Source organism: Bidens hawaiensis, unplaced genomic scaffold, assembly GCF_021521415.1.
Source record: "Bidens hawaiensis isolate Kalapana, Puna unplaced genomic scaffold, B.hawaiensis_p1.1 tig00002866_1, whole genome shotgun sequence".
Lineage (NCBI taxonomy): Eukaryota > Viridiplantae > Streptophyta > Magnoliopsida > Asterales > Asteraceae > Bidens > Bidens hawaiensis.
In genome coordinates, this window is record NW_027491154.1 from 1,460,540 (window position 1) to 1,472,224 (window position 11,685).

The following is an 11,685-nucleotide window of genomic DNA, read 5'->3' on the forward strand; positions in this document are numbered from 1 at the left end:
ACATGTTTGTCGCTTCTTCTTCTCCCTCTAAGCCGTCCGATCAGTTTTCCGGTGACTTCGGTTTGACGGAGATGCAATCCCAGAACCTCATAGCCAATCCTTCTATAGAGATATGCAAGTTCACTGACCCCGAGATAGACGAGTTCCGATCACTGTTTCCACCAGAAACCATTTTCCGACCATATGACTTTGGCGTTCCATGTGACGTTTATTCCTGAACCTGGGTGTGTTTTCCAGCTTGTCCCTTTCTCATTGGCTACACTTATCCTTTTCCCCCTTTCACACAGAGTTTCTTCGAAACCACGGGCATATCTTATATCCAACCTATGCCCATGATTTGGAGGGTTCTAGGTACCATTGAGAGGATTACTGAAGAAGAGGTGATCGACTTCGGCATCCCAGAATTGTCTCACCTGTATACCCTAACCACTCAAGGTCCAAGCCAGTTCATACTGAAATCCAAGCCTCGACAACCCCATCCAATTTCAAAAGTGACCCTAAACGATTCCTTTTGGAGGAATCAGTTTTTCTTCATAAATCGCAACTCCATACCTGGTGGGGCTGATTTACCTTTTAAATGGATCAGAAAGGGTAGGATCCTGGATCCTTAACAAGATATAATCTGTGATGACCGATCTAACTCTATATCTCTTTTTTATGATTTGCAGTTGAGAATTTTGCTTCCCTGGTCAAGTTACCTGGAACAGAAGAAAAAACAACACGGTTCCTTGCACTGGATACCGAGGTCAGAACTTTTCAAGCCGTTTCATCGATGCTTTTTGTGATATTTCCTCATATTCCAACATGTCAAGTAAGATTAGTGTAATAATTTGAAATAAATAACAATAGGTAGAATACTTATCTGTTAACTTATTCCTGCAGGCGTTAAGAAATCTTAAAAGTCTGCTAGCAAATTCTCCTTAGAGGATATTGACAGTATGGTTACTCCTCAAGATGTCAAGAAAGAGGCTTTGAAGGCAACAACCAGTTCTGAGCCAAAAAACTGCAACTACCAGAGCCAAGTCAGCCGCTTCCAAGAGAAGGAGATCCTCTGAGCTTGAAACCCACTTTGATGTGATCCTCACTGTAAGTATCCTGTATCCTGCTATTTTGAATTTAAGGATCCAATATCCTTCTAACCCTCACTCAATTGTTGGTTACAGGCTATGAACGCTTTCAAGGACCATTATGAAAAGATTGTGAACCAGATAAGCGAGAAGCTATCCGAGATGGGGAATGCTGTTGTTAGTACACGGAAATTTGACACTGTGGATATGTTATCCTGGCATATAATATGGATCAATTATCCTTAGAATATGTTGAAGATCCTGTCAGGATCAATGATCCTCAATACTTATTATTTATTAACGATTTTCCTTTGTTATCTTGATATTTATGGCAGGTATAACGGCTAAATGACCAAGTCAAAGCTATAATTTCTCAATCAAATTAATATACCGCGTGGATAATGAAGGAAAGAGCTATAATTATGGAAAGGCTTGATTCTAGGCTAAAATTAGGATATTTGTTATTCTTTTCCTATTTAAATTGAGTTATGATCAGTTAGGGCACACCACCTATATATAGTACACGTCATAATCATCCAAAGAAGCAAGGCTAGCAATACACACACACTTAGATAATATTGTATCACAGATCATAATCTCCACCAATTGTAACACCCTTTATTCGATTAATAAACTTGACGGTGATAGTTTTCACTGTCCGGGGGTTTTTTGTGCTAGAAATTACTAAAATCACGTACTGTCCGACCAAAGGTTACCTCGTTAATCCTTGACCGAAGTGATTCGACCAAAGATTACCTTGTTAACTTTTTACCGAAGTAAGATTATCGTATTCAAGGGCTTTTTCCCTCGTGATCAAATCATTGTGTACAACAAGATTTCGATTACATATTCGTTATTATCAACATAGCACTATACCTCACTTTACAGATTTGGATACTTGATCCTTAGCTGATTTTTATCCAAAACAATTTGGTGCCCACCGTGGGGCAATTGGTGCTATAATCCAGAAAATACCTTATCAATATTCAACCTTTCATACCCATATCACCATCAATGGCCTCTCAATCAACCTCTGTTTCATCAACCATGCCATCTTCGGCTCCTCTCTCATCAAGGACTTTGCCGCCGATGCCTCCTCCAATCACAGTAGCACCGAGGGCTACTGCTGCTGGAAACAAGACACAAATTTCAGTCTTCCAGAGCTCAAAGAACACTATTGCCACTTCGGTGGTTAACTCTAACAATGATGTTTCTGCTATGTTTTCACGGGTTAAGGCATACATGGAGCAGCAGAACATAACCAACCAGAAGATCCTACGTGAAATTGAAGATCTCAAGAAGAATAAGAGGCCACTGGAGGATCAGACTCCTTTAATGCCAAGGATTCTGGATTTCACTACTCCAGGATCTGTGGCTCAACAGACTCAAGGATCCTCCATCTTCCAGCAATGATCATCTATCCTTCAACAGGGGTCCATGGGTCAGCAAACTCTAGGATCCTCGTTCCCTCAACAAGGATAATCTATCCTTCAACAAGGATCCATGGGTCAGCAAACTCAAGGATCCTCGTTCCTTCAGCCAGGATCCTCTGGGATTTATCACCAAGGATCCTTCTTCCAGAATCAAGGATCGTCAGGACTTCAACATCAGAGGTCTTTGGAGGTCCATGAAGGAGACATCATCCCAATGCAAACCATTGCCTCTGGTGGACCAGCTACCATGGCAGATGCTTCTTACCTTGGCTACACTTCTGGGATGACAACGTTCAATCAACCGAGAGGTAACATGTATAATCATATGTCCTTAGACACTAACCTTGGCTCTATGCAGGATACAGGTATCAACCAGGCTATGGCTAAGGAAATTCAGAAGCTTAAGGATATGATATCCAGCGTGCAAGGAGTGGTCCGTCCGATTCCTGAAATACCAGAAGGAAGCCACAAGTTGTCCAGATTTGCTCCACCTATTTGTGATGCTGAAGTCCCAAAACGATTTCAGACCCCCAATATGAAGGTGTATGATGGAACAACTGATCCCGAAGAGCATGTGGCTCAATACAGGGAGAGAATGGAAATTAATCCAATTCCCGAAAAACTCAAGGAGGCTTATCTATGCAAGGGTTTCAGATCCACACTAACAGGATCCGCATTAAAATGGTTGCTAAGTCTTCCTACCTTTTCTGTTACTTCTTTTTCTCGCTTAGTTAATTTGTTCAATAGCCAATTTTCTTGTAGTAGAAAATTCGAGAAATTAACTAGTGATTTATATAGAGTTATCCAACTTCGTGATGAATCCTTGAGGGATTTTGTTACAAAGTTTGGAAGGGAAGCCTTTGAAATCCCGAATCTTGACATGGCTACGGCAGTTGAAGAGTTCAATATGGGACTTCAAAGGGGCTCCCCATTTTATGACGATCTTGTGATGACCCCATGCAGGACTTTAGATGAAGTCGGAAACAGGGCACTCAGATTTATAAGGCTAGAGGATGACAAGAAGATCCAAGAACGATCAGGAGCTCCAACAAAAAAAGAGTCATCTAACCAGAAACAAGGATCCTCATACCGGAACAACGACTCAAAGCCGTACACAAAATTCAACAATCAAAATGTCCGGGCAGTTGAAGAAGGAGAAGATGATGAGGACTACCCAAGTATTTCCGAGTATTGCTTCTCTGTTGATACCCATGGATTAATTTGTGCCATGAAGGATCTTGGAGAGAAAGCAAGGTGGCCTCGAAAAAATGAGAAAACAACATCCTTCAAAGACAAGTCCAAGTGGTGTGCATTCCATGAAGACTTTGGCCATCAGACAGAAGGTTGTATTGGTTTAAGGAGAGAAATCGGATACCTCCTGAGCAAGGGTCATTTCAAAGAGCTCTTGGGAAGAAAAAAGCCTAGGATCCAGGATCCTAAAGACGTACCACAGAAAGCAACTCCACCCCCACCAGACGCACAAGTAATCAACTTCATCTTCGGTGGCTCAGATATATGCGGTACTTCTTTCTCATCGGCAAAAAGACACGCCAAAGAAACAAAGTTGAAGAACGGAGACCGACCAGTCATATCCACTACTTTGACGACTGACAAAAGAATCTTCTTTCATGAAGAAAATAAGACAAGCATCCAGGATCCTCACCACGATGGTTTGATTATAACTTTATTTATTGCTAACCATTATGTACGCGGGATCCTAGTCGACGGTGGAAGCTCGGTCAACATCATCCAACATGACGTACTACAGAAAATGAACATCCCGGACTCAGAAATCATCCCAAGAACGTCGGTTCTAGTGGGTTTCAGTGGTGAAACCAATAAAATATTGGGGGACATCAAACTCCCGATATACATTGAAGGGTTAAACTCTTACCAAAAGTTTTGTGTTATTGACAATCTTTCTTGTTGCAACATTATTCTTGGCAGGCCTTGGATACATGGAATGAAGGCTGTAGCCTCTACTTACCATCAGTGCATCAAACTACCAACTCCTTGGGGAGTAGTAAGGATAGATGGTGACCAAGTGGAAGCCAAGAATTATTATTCTTCATCAATGAAGCCGACAGCTAAACAAACGATAGCATAGCAATTACAGCAACATCCTAGGGACGTGCTGGAAGCTCGGGAGTGAGACGTGAAAGAAGTATCTTTAGATCCTGAAGATCCAGACGCGAAGGTGTTCCTAGGATCCTGTATCCCTGACGAGATAGAGGAGGATATGATATCCTTCCTAAAGCGACGAAAATCCACATTTGCCTTCAGACATTCAGACATGATAGGTATTTCTAAGGAGGTAATTACTCATAAGTTGGGCCTTGATTATTCTATTAAACCCGTCCATCATAAGCGAAAGAAATTCGCTCCTGAGAGGAACAAGATCATACAAGAAGAAGTTGAAAAACTTCTTAAGGCCGGTATGATCACAGAGGTTAAGTATCCTCAATGGTTGGCTAATGTGGTTGTTGTTTCTAAAAAGAATGGAAAGTGGAGGGTGTGTGTCGATTTCACCGATTTAAACAAGGCATGCCCCAAGGATCCTTTCCCGTTACCACATATAGACTCCATGGTGGATACAATGGCAGGGCATGAGATGCTTACCTTTATGGATGCTTCCTCTGGATTACAACAAATTCAGATGGAACCATCTGATCAAGAGAATACAACATTCATGACTCCTACCGGCATATATTGTTATATTGCTATGCCGTTCGGACTAAGAAATGCTGGGGCAACATATCAAAGATTGGTAAACATGATGTTCAAGGATCAGTTAGGCAAGACTTTGGAGGTCTACATAGATGACATGGTGGTGAAGTCAAAGAGAGCTAAGGATCAACTTAGAGATCTCGAAGAAGCTTTCAACATCCTTGATCAGTACAACATGAAGCTAAATCCTTCAAAGTGGCATTTTTGTGTTAAAGCTCGAAGAAGCTTTCAACATCCTTGATCAGTACAACATGGCTAAATGGGCTGTGAAATTGAGTGCATATGATATTCAGTATGAGCCCAGAACAGCCATTAAGTCACAAGCACTTGCAGACTTTGTGGCTGATTTCAGTAGTGACATACAAGAGGAAGCAGATTTGGAGGTTCAACAACTGGAAGAAGCCAAGGATCCTTGGATCCTCTTTACTGATGAAGCATCGAACGTAAGAGGAACATGATTGGGTATCCTACTGAAATCGCCGCAGGGGGACATAATACCCCAGTCCATTACGTGTGCATTCCCAGCCACCAATAATGAAGCGGAATACGAAACTCTGATCGCAGTTTTGCAATTAGCTAAACACATGAGGATCAAGTATCTTCAAGTATATGTAGATTTGTTATCGATGACTAACCACTTTAATGGCTCATATGCTATTAAAGGTGAAAAACTAATCAAATATCTAGATGTTGTGAATGAACTATCAAAGTTCTTTGATTCTTTTAGTATTATATAGGTACCAAGAGAAGAGAATGCTGGGGCAGATGCTTTAGCAAATTTAGCTTCAGCATTGAAGATTCCAGAAGATACGAAGATCCCAATCATCCATATACTCTCACCAGCAATAGGAGAACAAGATGTTGGGGAGATAACAACTGAAAAAGAGATTGTGCCTTGGGATCCATTATCCTCAAATAATCAAGGATCTTGGATCCTCTCGATCAAGAAGTTCATTCAAAATGGAGAGATTCCAGCCACAGAGAAACCTAAGTCCTTCAAACTTAAGGTATCACAATACATTTTATTAAACAATATTCTGTATAGGAAATCTCTTGCAGGTCCATACTTGAGATGTATCAAAGATCCTGAAATTCAAGAGGTGCTCAAAGACTTTCACGAAGGAGATTGCGGTAATAATACTGGAGGTAGATCCCTATTCTCTAGGATTCTTAGAACAGGATACTTCTGGCCTACCATGAAGAGAGACGCCATGGAGTACTCAAAGAAGTGTGATTCATGTCAAAGACATGGCAATATTCTGCATCAGTCAGTAGAGCCTATGTATCCTATATCCCCATCATGGCCTTTCATGAAGTGGGGCATGGATATTGTGGGTAAGATACCTAAAGCGCCAGGAGGAAAAGTATTCATGCTTGCAATGACTTATTACTTTTCAAAGTGGATAGAAACAGAAGCTTTTGTTCAAGTCTGCGAAAAAGAGGTGATATCCTTCATTAAAAGAAACATTATTACTAGATTTGGTATCCCTTCAGAAATTATTTATGACAATGGTTCCCAGTTTATCGGAAAAAGAACCACTAACTTTTGTGACAGTTGGGGCATTAAGATGATTACCTCCACACCAATTCATCCTCAAGCTAATAGTCAAGCATAATCAAGTAACAAGATTATTATCAATAACTTGAAGAAGAAACTAGGATCCAAGAAAGGCAAGTGGGCCGAAGAGCTACCATATGTTCTTTCGGCTGATAGAACAACACCAAAGAATGCAACAGGTCAAACACCCTTCTCATTGGTGTTTGGCTTAAAAGCTATAATCCCTACGGAGATGGTGGTTCCTACTGCCAGAACAAGCATCCGTGATCCTCAAGCCAACAACGAAATCCTTCTCCAAGATCTGGATACTGTTAATGAGCTCAGAGACCTAGCTAAGATCAGAATGGCAGCATATAAGCAAAGGGTAGCTGGGGCATACAACAAGAATATCAGGATTCGAAGATTTCAAGAAGGAAATCTAGTTTTGAGGAAAGCCTTCCAAAATACAACTAATCTAGCAGATGGAAAGCTAGCACCTAAGTGGGAAGGCCCCTACTTGATCGAGTCAGAAGTCGGAAAGGGGGCATATCACCTGCTGACTATAGAAGGCAACAGGTTACCTAGAGCATGGAATGCTATTCAACTCAAGAAATACTTTTTCTAATCAGGATCAAGTATCCTCAGAAGGATCAAGGATCCTAAAATTGGCAATATCTATCCGATGACTTATTCATTTCATATTCTTATTAATTTAGAATAATATATTTTTAACGTTTCTCTTTTTCCAAGTTTTAAATAACAATGCAGATTTCAATAAGAAGTTCAATGTCTAAGAGGTTGGCCACCTCTCCTTTACATTTAAGGTACTTTACTATTTCCCTTGGCCTAGCCCACGATTGGATATGACCCCCGATGGTCATATCCCCTAAGGTTTAAAGGTTTTCACCTTTCTTATAAATTAGAGTTTCTACACTCTCGCCTGGAGTGCACGCTATCCAACGTATAGTCCGGGGCAGCGGGACCAGTACACGTTTAGTGGCTGATAATTTCGTTGTTTCGGCTATATGAAGGATCCTATGATTTATGGTAGACGTACCATACCACCGGTTTATAACGTTTTCACATTATCTCACGTTTGGGCTAAATCCTGGTTTGGGCGAGTCCCCAGTTAACATTCGTATCTTTGGGCCAGTCCCCAGTTTGGGCTTGTCCCCAGTTTTTGGGCTTGTCCCCAGTTTGGGGTTGTCCCCAGTTCACGGGCTTATCCCTAGTTACACAGGTTTGTCCCCAGTTACACGGGCTTGTCCCCAGTTGCACGGGCTTGTCCCCAGTTTGTTGGGTTTAATCCCAGTTAATATCATAAGTTATTTGCATCAGGTATCCTAAGTTCAATTACAAGGATCACAGAAGGATCAACACTTATGGTAACTTAATGGTGTTAGATATACAGCCGGAAGGGAAGTTCCCAAGGAAGCTCCATTGATATATGACAATTATACCCAGTTTGTCAAATCTCATCTGTTTTGCAGGAAGTTTGATTTCAAAGGCAAAATGACAGTTGTGATTGTTTTGGACAAAAATCTGTCAAGGATCACGTATCCAAATTTGTTAAGTGAGGTAAGGTGCTAACTCGGTAAAAGCAAGTGTATGATTGTAATATAGGTGAACACAATGATTTGATCACGAGGGAAAAAGCCCTTAATCACGATAGTCTTACTTTGGTCAAAACTTATCGAGGTAATCGTTGGTAAAATAACTCCGGTCAAGGATTAATAAGATAATCTTTGGTCGGATTACTTTAGTCAATGATCAACAAGGTAACCTTTGGTCGGTGAGTATATGATTATCGTGGCCTCCGGCAAAAAAAAACCCCCGGACGGTGAAAACTATCACCGTCGAGTTTATTGATTAACAAAAAGGTATTACAAGTGTTTGTGGAGTTTATGATCGAGATTACAACGAAAGCTAGTGAATAGAGAGAGTGTTTAGTTTTGCTCTAGTGTGTGTGTAAGTACATGTGTGTTTTTAGCTCGATCATACTCAAATATATAAGGAAAAATTAATTAACAAACTTAACAACTTCGCCCTATAAATCCGCTAGTCTTCCATTCTTCACCAACGTGCTCTTTGACCAAGTGCTGATAGTCACTCACTAGCGAACAAAGCGGTAGACCAGGTCTAGATACCGTTGTTATTATTTAAACGTCAATCTTCTAGAGAGTTCATCCAGAGTCAGCTATGTTGAATTAGGATCCTGGATCCATGCTCCAGCTAAAGATTTTCTTGTGAGGATAATTAATGCAAGTTCGTCTTATAGCTGATATACCTGTCTAAGACATCACCATACTAAACGCAATCATTAGTAAACAAACAATACCGAGGATCGTCGATCCTTTATATCCTGATGTATATTTCAAGGATAAACTATCCATAAGACAGTCAAGGATAAAGGATCCTCAGTATAAAAATTATGGCCTAACAATTGCCCCCAAAATGGCGGGTGACAGTGGAGCACAGCTGTCATTTTGAAATTTAAAAACCTTGCAAAACAGAAGGCGATTAGACGTGTGTCAGGCGGTTCAATATCTATTAACCATAATTACTCGCCACCTATATATGTGATAATTAAAATATTCACATAATCAAATATCCAAGCGTCTTCCAGGTATTCTCCTTTCTGTTTATTTTTTTTCAACATGTCAACTGCTTCTACATCTTCTTCCTCTTCCTTTTTCCATCCCGATGACCTGTACTCACAAAACCTTCTTCAATCACCGTCCTCCGAAACCTGTAAATTTATAGACTCGGATATTGATGGAAACTGGTCATCCTTTCCCGCGGATACAGTTTTTCAACCCTTCGATTCTTCAGTTCGAAGTGACAGCATTTCAAAGAACTGGATTTGCTTTCCGGCTCAGCCTTTTTTCATTGGTTAGAAGTATCCCTTTCCTACTTTCACACAAAAGTTCTTTAACTTGGCGGGGATTTTTTATATCCAGGCCACGCCAATGTTGTGGAGAGTCCTTCATACTATAGAAAGGATAATCGTAGAGGAGGGAATCGAGTTTGGCTTAGCAGAATTAGCATATCTGTACAATCTTGTTACCCACGGTTCCCATCGCTTTATTTTTAAATCGAAACCTCACCAAGAAAGTCCCATTTCAAAGGTCACCCTTAATAGCACCTTCTGGAAAAACCAATTCTTCTTCGTAAGATGAAATTCCATCCCAGGTGGAAACAATCTTCCCAAGAAGTGGATACCAAGGGGTAGGATCTAGGATCCTTAGATAATCTAGATAGGATACTTCATTCTTCCGCTAATAACTTTTATTACTTGTACAGTTGAAAATTGGGATTTGCTGATTGATCTTCCGGGAGTTGAAGACAGAGTGAAGAGGTTTTTATCACTGGATCCTGCGATTAGGACTTTTCAAGCAAAATTTGTTGAATCTTTTCAAAGACCAAACTCATAATCAATTATGTCAAGTAAGAATAATAACTTTTAGTATAGAAAGTATTAATAATTGAAAACTTATCTGTCAATTTCCGTTTATAGGTGCTCCAAAATCAGGAAAATATGCCTCCAAGTTTTCCCTCAAGGATATTGATTGCATGATTACCAAGAAAAAGACCCCGAAATCAACTCCTACGTCTGAGCCTCGTTCGATCACAACCCGAACAAAGTCAGGAACCAAGAGAAAGAAGAGCTCAGACATGGAGGATCCCTTTGATGCTGAAAAGCAAATTCTAAACATGCTCTCCACTGTAAGGATCCTTTATTTTTTGTTAATTCTTACTATTCCAAGCATCTCGCCAAACTTATTCCAATTTCTTCCGCAAGCCATAGATTCTGCCCGACACCACTACGAGAAGACTGTTGCTGAGCATGAAAAGACTCTCGATGCGCTGAGATCAACTGCTGCTGCTAAGGAGAAGGCTCTCTCGAAGATGACCAAAGATAAAAGAGAGATAGAGGCACATGCTGCTGCTTTGGCCGTCTAGATGCAGGACGAAATCAACCGGGTTGCCGAAGAAGCAAAAGTATGGCCATCCAAGTCAATCCTCGAGGCCAGAATCAAAATGTTTACCGAATCCAACGACCCATCTTTTGATAAATCTACATGGGAAATCAAAGAATGGAGGCAAGCCTTGATCGATTTGGATGGGGCCGAAGAGGAGACTGAAGCTATAATGGTTGAAGCGGTCGAAGCAGGAACAAGCGGTGTGAAGGGTCAGGAGGCGGAAACAAAGTTATGAACGGGCGATGAAGGATAACAAAGACAAGGCCTAAGCCCATTTTATATTTTTTTTATTATGTTTTTATGAACAAGTACTATGGTCTGTAATAAACACTAGTTTCTAGGATAAAGGATCTGTGATCCTTATGACAATTGGTGGGGGTGACAAAGGTGGAGGGATCCTCTGTTTGTAGGGATGAAGCCTTTGTTGCCCCTGTTTTTAATTTCCTGCACTTTATGAACTATTAGTAACTTCTATTTAACCCGGATGGATGGTCCATCTTTTCGTATTGTGAAGTCCGGGTTAGGTAATTTTGGATAAGTCCTTGGGGCTTATTCTAGTTAATATACAAATCTTTTGACTATCTATTTGTTTATTTATTTTCAAACACTTGTTAAATATAAGTTTAGCATTATTGATAATTTGGAAAATAATTTCAAGTAAAAGACGTATAGGATAAAAGATCCTTAAGAAAATCTTTCAGGATAAAATATACTCAAAAAATAAACAGTAGGAAATCATATCTTTAATAATTGATAAAGATTTCATAAGAGAATTCTTCCAAAGGGTAAATTCTAGGATAAAGTATCCTTAAAACAGATTAACTAATTATAAAACAATTTTAAAGGAATAGCCTTCTAAACTGATATGTTTAAAATCATTGAAATAAATATAACACAAAGGTTAATTAATAGAGATCATACCAGAAGGTCTAGATAGA